The sequence below is a fragment of the Ranitomeya imitator genome, chromosome 6, assembly GCF_032444005.1.
Source record: "Ranitomeya imitator isolate aRanImi1 chromosome 6, aRanImi1.pri, whole genome shotgun sequence".
In the NCBI taxonomy this organism is placed as follows: domain Eukaryota; kingdom Metazoa; phylum Chordata; class Amphibia; order Anura; family Dendrobatidae; genus Ranitomeya; species Ranitomeya imitator.
In genome coordinates, this window is record NC_091287.1 from 446,551,405 (window position 1) to 446,557,404 (window position 6,000).

Here is a 6,000-nt window from a genome sequence, read left to right on the forward strand (position 1 = left end):
GTGTTCATAAGGAAGCCAGGGGCCACAGCTCATACATCGCCATTACTCTGTCCTGCGGTTTCTAATTTAATAGATGAATGGATGTAGTGGTAAAAGTCTCTCCTAAAAAGGTTCATTCACACATCAGTGATTTTTTGTACACAAAAAAAAAAAAAAAAAAAAAAAATCCGACTTTCATCTGTGCTTTTGATCAGTGTCAGCTTTACCAGAGTGTCATTAGTTTTTCATGGATAACAAAAAAAAAAACAAACAAAAAACTGAAAGAGGATTCTCAAACAGTCCGTGAAAACCAGACAGCGCATGGATGGCATCCGAGTCCTGTCTGATATTTCCATGGACCCATAGACTTGCATTGGTGAATATCGGACAAGTCTTAAAGTGAACAGCTCCATAGATTGACTACTGATGTCTGAATACGCCCTCAGGTCCTCATAAAGTGTTCCTTCTACATGTCACAAACCGCCCCAATAACTGGTCACAAAAAAAAAAGTTTTATATTGTTAGCAATTAATAAGACAAGCACATAAAATTGGTTGTAAGTTGGGCAATTTGTAAATCATGGTGCTGTTGTCAGATGTAGGGGCAAACGCAAGATATCTACAAATGTTGTATGTGTCAGTACGGACGAGAAGCAAGACTCCAAGTGCCCAGGTCCAGAGTCCCATTCAGGCCTCCAGGGCAGTGTTCATTTTGGGGCAGGCGATCATCTGCGCCTCTATCTTCTACTATGGGGGTCATGCAGCAGGACTGCCCCCTGGTCCAGCTGGCACAGAAGACAACACTGGCCCCGATATTAGGCTTGTCGGACTCATGTTGCTCATCTCTATCTGATAGACATGGGTTTCCCCTGCAATGGACGATTAATAAATATTCTAATTTTTCAGGCCCCACCAAGCAGAGGTTACAGGAGTACGGCAGATGCAGACCACATGCCATTCAGATATGAACTAAGTTGGTGCAATCTGCCACTTTTAGAGGAATCGGCCCAATCTGTGTGCATGATGTTGGGACGTGCCCCCCCTAAAGGCAGATGCAATGGACAGAAGTAATCAGGAACGCTGGATTTACCATACCTGATCACTACCAGACATGGGCCCCAGCTACATCTCTGGCTTATTTCTGTCCCAAAAATGACGATACCTGCACGCTGGACTGAGCCGAGTGTGCATGTGTATGGGGTGGTCAGAGATAATAACTGCTCTAACAACTTGTTTATGGCTACCTTATATGAGACTCGTAAGTCGCTGACATGGCCGCTTCTGTATCTCAGCAAAAACGGTCATGAATTACGGTTTTATGGCACAAGTAAAACTTTATCAGCTTTATATTTAGAAACAGAGTTAAGATGAAGGGGTTTGCCGGGGATCGGCCAAGAATATCAGGTAAGTGCAGTTTTCTGGCGAGTGTCGCCTTCCTTTCCGGTCACAATGCAGTCCCAGCCAAATGCCTGGTTACCAATGAGGGGAAAGTTGCTGCGACCACTTCAGATGCGGACCACCACAAATCTGGTTTTGATGATTTTCCTAAGAACAGGCCATCAAAAACATTCTAGAAAACACATGGAAATAATCTATTTTGGGGCAAAGCTTCATGCAAGATATAATTAAGTGAATGAGATTTCATAAACTGTAAGTGGCCAAAGGGATAAATTACAAAGAAAAAACAGCAATCCACAGAAATCCATCCCTGGTAGGGATGAGCAAATGTGCTGGAATAAGGTGTTATCTGAGCATGCTCATGTCCTAACCGAGTGACTTTGGCATGCTCGAAAAATATGTCGAGCTCCCGCGGCTGTTCAACAGACACAAGACACGCAGGAAAGCCACGGGGACTAGAACATATTACTCGAGCACGCAGAAGTCGCTTGGTCAGCACTTGAGCATGCTCAGATAACACCTTATCCCAACACGTTCGCTCATCACTAATCCCTAGTAATTACTGAGTCGCCCATTTTTTATGGCTTCCAGCCTTCCTTGCTTAGCTCCAGTCCTCATCTTCGAGGGCATGGTCACATGGAAATGTAACTATTGTAAAAATCCCAGGACTCTCCGGCACAGAAACTGAAGCTTTGCCACAAGTGACTGGACTAAGTCTTCTAAGTTACAAAGTCCAATAGGAATTAAAGTCCCACAGGTGCAAAAACAATGCTCGATCAGCACCAAAGTACTCAATAGCAATCTGCTCTGATTATGGCGGCCTTGCTGCAATATTTTTTATTTTTTTAAGATGTTTTTGGTGTAAAACACCAGTTTCAACTTAAGTACAGAAACACTGGGATTCTGCATTTTTTACAAGCATTGTATTCAGGCTCCCTAAAGAAGCCTACGGAGATATAAAGCTAAAATAGAAAAAGTTACCTAAAAACGCAGTTAAACTTTACACATGGCAACGCGGCCTGCAATGGAAAACGTAACAATGATTTATGCTGGAGGCCTCATTCACACACCTGTATTCTCATATGTGCGCGGTCTGTGTTTCATGGAACAAAAAAATGAACTGAAGAAAAACGAATAATATTCGAACGTCATCCGCGTGTCATTTTCACCAAGCAGGCGATCGGAAAAGTTTTGAAACACCTTGGGGATTTTTTGATATGAAAAACATGGCACGTGGATTATAAAAACTGAAGAATCAAAAATGGATCCAGCACACTAAATAAAAAAATGGACGTTTGAATAAGACTAGTTTCACACGAGGGTAATAAAGAGAACCTGTCTCCAATCTTTAATAAAAAAGAGCAGCCTCTGACTGGTGATGTTACAAAATATAAAATAGTCTCAAAAGTCGCTCTTCAGTGTTCCTAATGTCCCGGAAAGGGCACGACCTTGGTAGAAATCCAGGTGGTGGGATCCTGGCAGGCAGAGTCTAGCTGATTTTCCAGCGTACAGATGATGAAGACTGCTGCGCGGACCCTGAGCGCTCTTCACTCTGTAGCCACAATCGGAAAATGTTCATCTCAATATCAGGAACAGAACACCATTCGAACATGGATTTTCTGAGCAAGTATACCAGTCTCATCAGGTCAAAAAGATCTATTTAAAATGTGGAGGCAGACCCACTTTAATTCCACTTTTGTGTTTAAACTCCTCACCGACTGCAGGATCCGCGCTTGTGTCAATGCGCTTGTCATTGAGGGGTCCACTGAATTTGTATTCTAGAGAAACCTCCGTCATGTCAACATACAGCACCAGAACCCTCTCCTGCGGCAATATTTGGCTGATCCGCAGGTTTACTGCACGTGTCCAGGACAGATGAATGCGTGGCTTAGTACTGTCAGTGGCACCAGTCACCTCGGATGTGGTAGTCGTCATATAACCCCATTAAGGCACCGTAAGCGCAGTAACTGCCTTTGAGACCACCCCTGAGCCTCATGCTGTAAAGGACTAAATGAAGAATACATCAGATTTCATACCACTTAACCCCTTAATGCATCAGTCAGTAGCAACCACTGCATCTAAGCATAGTGGGCTCCGTCACCACCACCCCCTGTACCACAATTACAGTGATCTCATGGCTTGCTACGGCATATGTCTAACTACGGCCCCGGATTCTCACCAACAGGAAGAGAGGCCATGCAATATATGGTGCAAACTCTTTATTATAAGGTATGGAAGCCTAATTTGCATGAGACCAAGACATCTTTTTCAAACTGGACTCCCACATAGAGAAGGGATTTCATCCATAATCCAGTGTGTAGGCCGGCGATCTGCCATTGATGGGGCTGTCTAATCCTCTTTCTTCAGGACGCGCACCCCCCTCCCCCCGGCCTCCTGATGATTGGGGGCACTGTGGTGGTCCAGCAGCATGGTGGCACAGCTGGTACTTTCTGATAAAAGCGCAGGAATCCAGCCTGATGTAGACAGTAACTAGGAAACATGTTATCTTTTAGGCTGCAGGGGTGTCTGGTAACTTAGGCAACGAGCAGTAAACTTTATTAACTATCCTCTTGTTCTCATTAAAAATAAGAACAGAGAGGATATTTAATGAGTAAATTGCAGACTTGCTTGTTTTTACAAGGATGTTGCAATGTTACCCATTTACGATATTAACCCTCTGGTTGGCCCCTTGTTGTCTTTCCGGGAGAGCTGACCTGCAGATTGCTGAGCAGCGGCTGAGACTGCCGGCCGGGATTGTGTGATGACAGCGCGCTCCGACAGGCATTAGTGCAGCGCTTACAAGCTCCATAGGGAAGAGCTTTCAGGCACTGTGCGTGTCTGGTCGGTAACCTAGACAACGGGCAGTAAACAAAAATATAAATCTGTTTGTATTCACAAGCACTTTCCAACAATACCCATCAATTAAAATGGGGATAACTCTTTAAGGTATAGAAGAGTGGTGGCGGTGGGGACCCCCGGCTGGATGCGGAGACCCCCGGCTGGATGCGGAGACCCCCGGCTGGATGCGGAGACCCCCGGCTGGATGCGGGGACCCCCGGCTGGATGCGGGGACCCCCGGCTGGATGCGGAGACCCCCGGCTGGATGCGGAGACCCCCGGCTGGATGCGGGGACCCCCGGCTGGATGCGGAGACCCCCGGCTGGATGCAGAGACCCCCGGCTGGATGCAGAGACCCCCGGCTGGATGCAGAGACCCCCGGCTGGATGCGGAGACCACCGGCTGGATGCGGAGACCCCCGGCTGGATGTGGATGACAGATCTGCCCAATTCTTCACTCTCCCTGGAGATCAGATCTGACCGTGCCCAGCTATGGGGGGGATCAGGATATCCCTGTAGGCGGTGGTGCCAGCACTGGGGGACAGTCAGGATCCCGCTGTAAACCAGGTGCACAGGGTACGGCGCCTATGTCCTGTATGGCGCTATTCACACAGCCTGCCACATACCGCACCACCAGCCATTCCCTGCTCCATGGGTATGCTGGGAGCGGAGGAGTAATGGCGGCATCCTGCTCGGCCGCTCACTGACTGACACCTGCATGAATAGACGCCAGTGACCGTCCCTGGGGCCGGCATCCCTGCAAGTCCTGGAATGTGACGTCAGCAGTCGCCCAGCCGCAGGCAGCCCGGTAACGGGACGCACGTGACCCTGAGCACCCCGCCCGCCATGGTCAGAACCGTCCCACATGGATGAACACCGGACACCGCATCACTCACCGACTACAGGTCCGGGCCTCTCCAGCCGCGGCCCGGGCTCACCTTCCGCAACGTGACTCTGTCATTGGCTATTAGCAAAGCCCCGTCCAACGCTCCAATCATCAGCCTCGTTCTAAACGCACGCTGTGATTGGCCAGCGCACAGACAGCGCTGTCACCAGCCGCCATGTTTAATGTGGGCGGCTCAGAGGGAAAAAAGGCATCGTAGTGCTGGCAGGAGGTCAGTGGCGGGTCAGAGATTAAGTCAGACGGGGCGAGCAGCGGGGCCCGGGGAAGATCCAGGAACACGACCTTCCGTGGAACAGAAACTTTACACAGCGCCTTCTGTAAGCGTCACACTGGCTATTACATTGCTGCTGTTTCTGGCTATGATGTGATGCACAGAAATCCCAACAAAAAGCCGCATTTCTGTAAAGTTTAGTGTGATTGATGCCGACCTAAATAGCGGAGACTCGGCCGGTCACTATCAGTCCTCTGGGTGCTGTCATTATAAGGAAACCACTATAAGAATCTTCTGCAGGAGAATTCAGATTTGTTTTCCCTTGGACCCTTTACTATTGTGCTAATTTAAAGGGGTTGTGCCTTTTTTAAAACTTTCTCATAGGCTCAATTACCTTTAAATGGTATGTTCACTTCTTAGACATCCACTTTTTAAAGGGAACCTGTCACCTGAATTTGGCAGGACCGGTTTTCGGTCATATGGGTGGAGTTTTCAGGTGTTTGATTCACCTTTTCCGGAAAGGGTGAATCAAACGCCTGAAAACTCCGCCCATATGACCGAAAACCGGTCCCGCCAAATTCAGTTGACAGGTTCCCTTTAAAGTATAATTAAAGGGTTTTCCGGGATCACAGTTTTGATGGCCATTTCCTAGGATAGATCAGTATCAGATTGA

At 47.7% G+C, this 6,000-nt stretch overlaps 1 protein-coding gene across 2 annotated transcripts in view; it reads right to left on the reverse strand.

Annotated features, from left to right (window-relative positions):
* ARMC1 (armadillo repeat containing 1) overlaps positions 1–5,195 on the reverse strand; it is a 39,060-nt gene extending 33,865 nt beyond the window's left edge. For both annotated transcript variants that reach the window (XM_069731414.1, XM_069731415.1), the window contains exon 1: positions 5,109–5,195. The gene's annotated coding sequence lies outside the window, so the exon portion shown is untranslated. The remainder of the gene's footprint in view (positions 1–5,108) is intronic.
* Between the last annotated feature and the right edge of the window lie 805 nt (positions 5,196–6,000).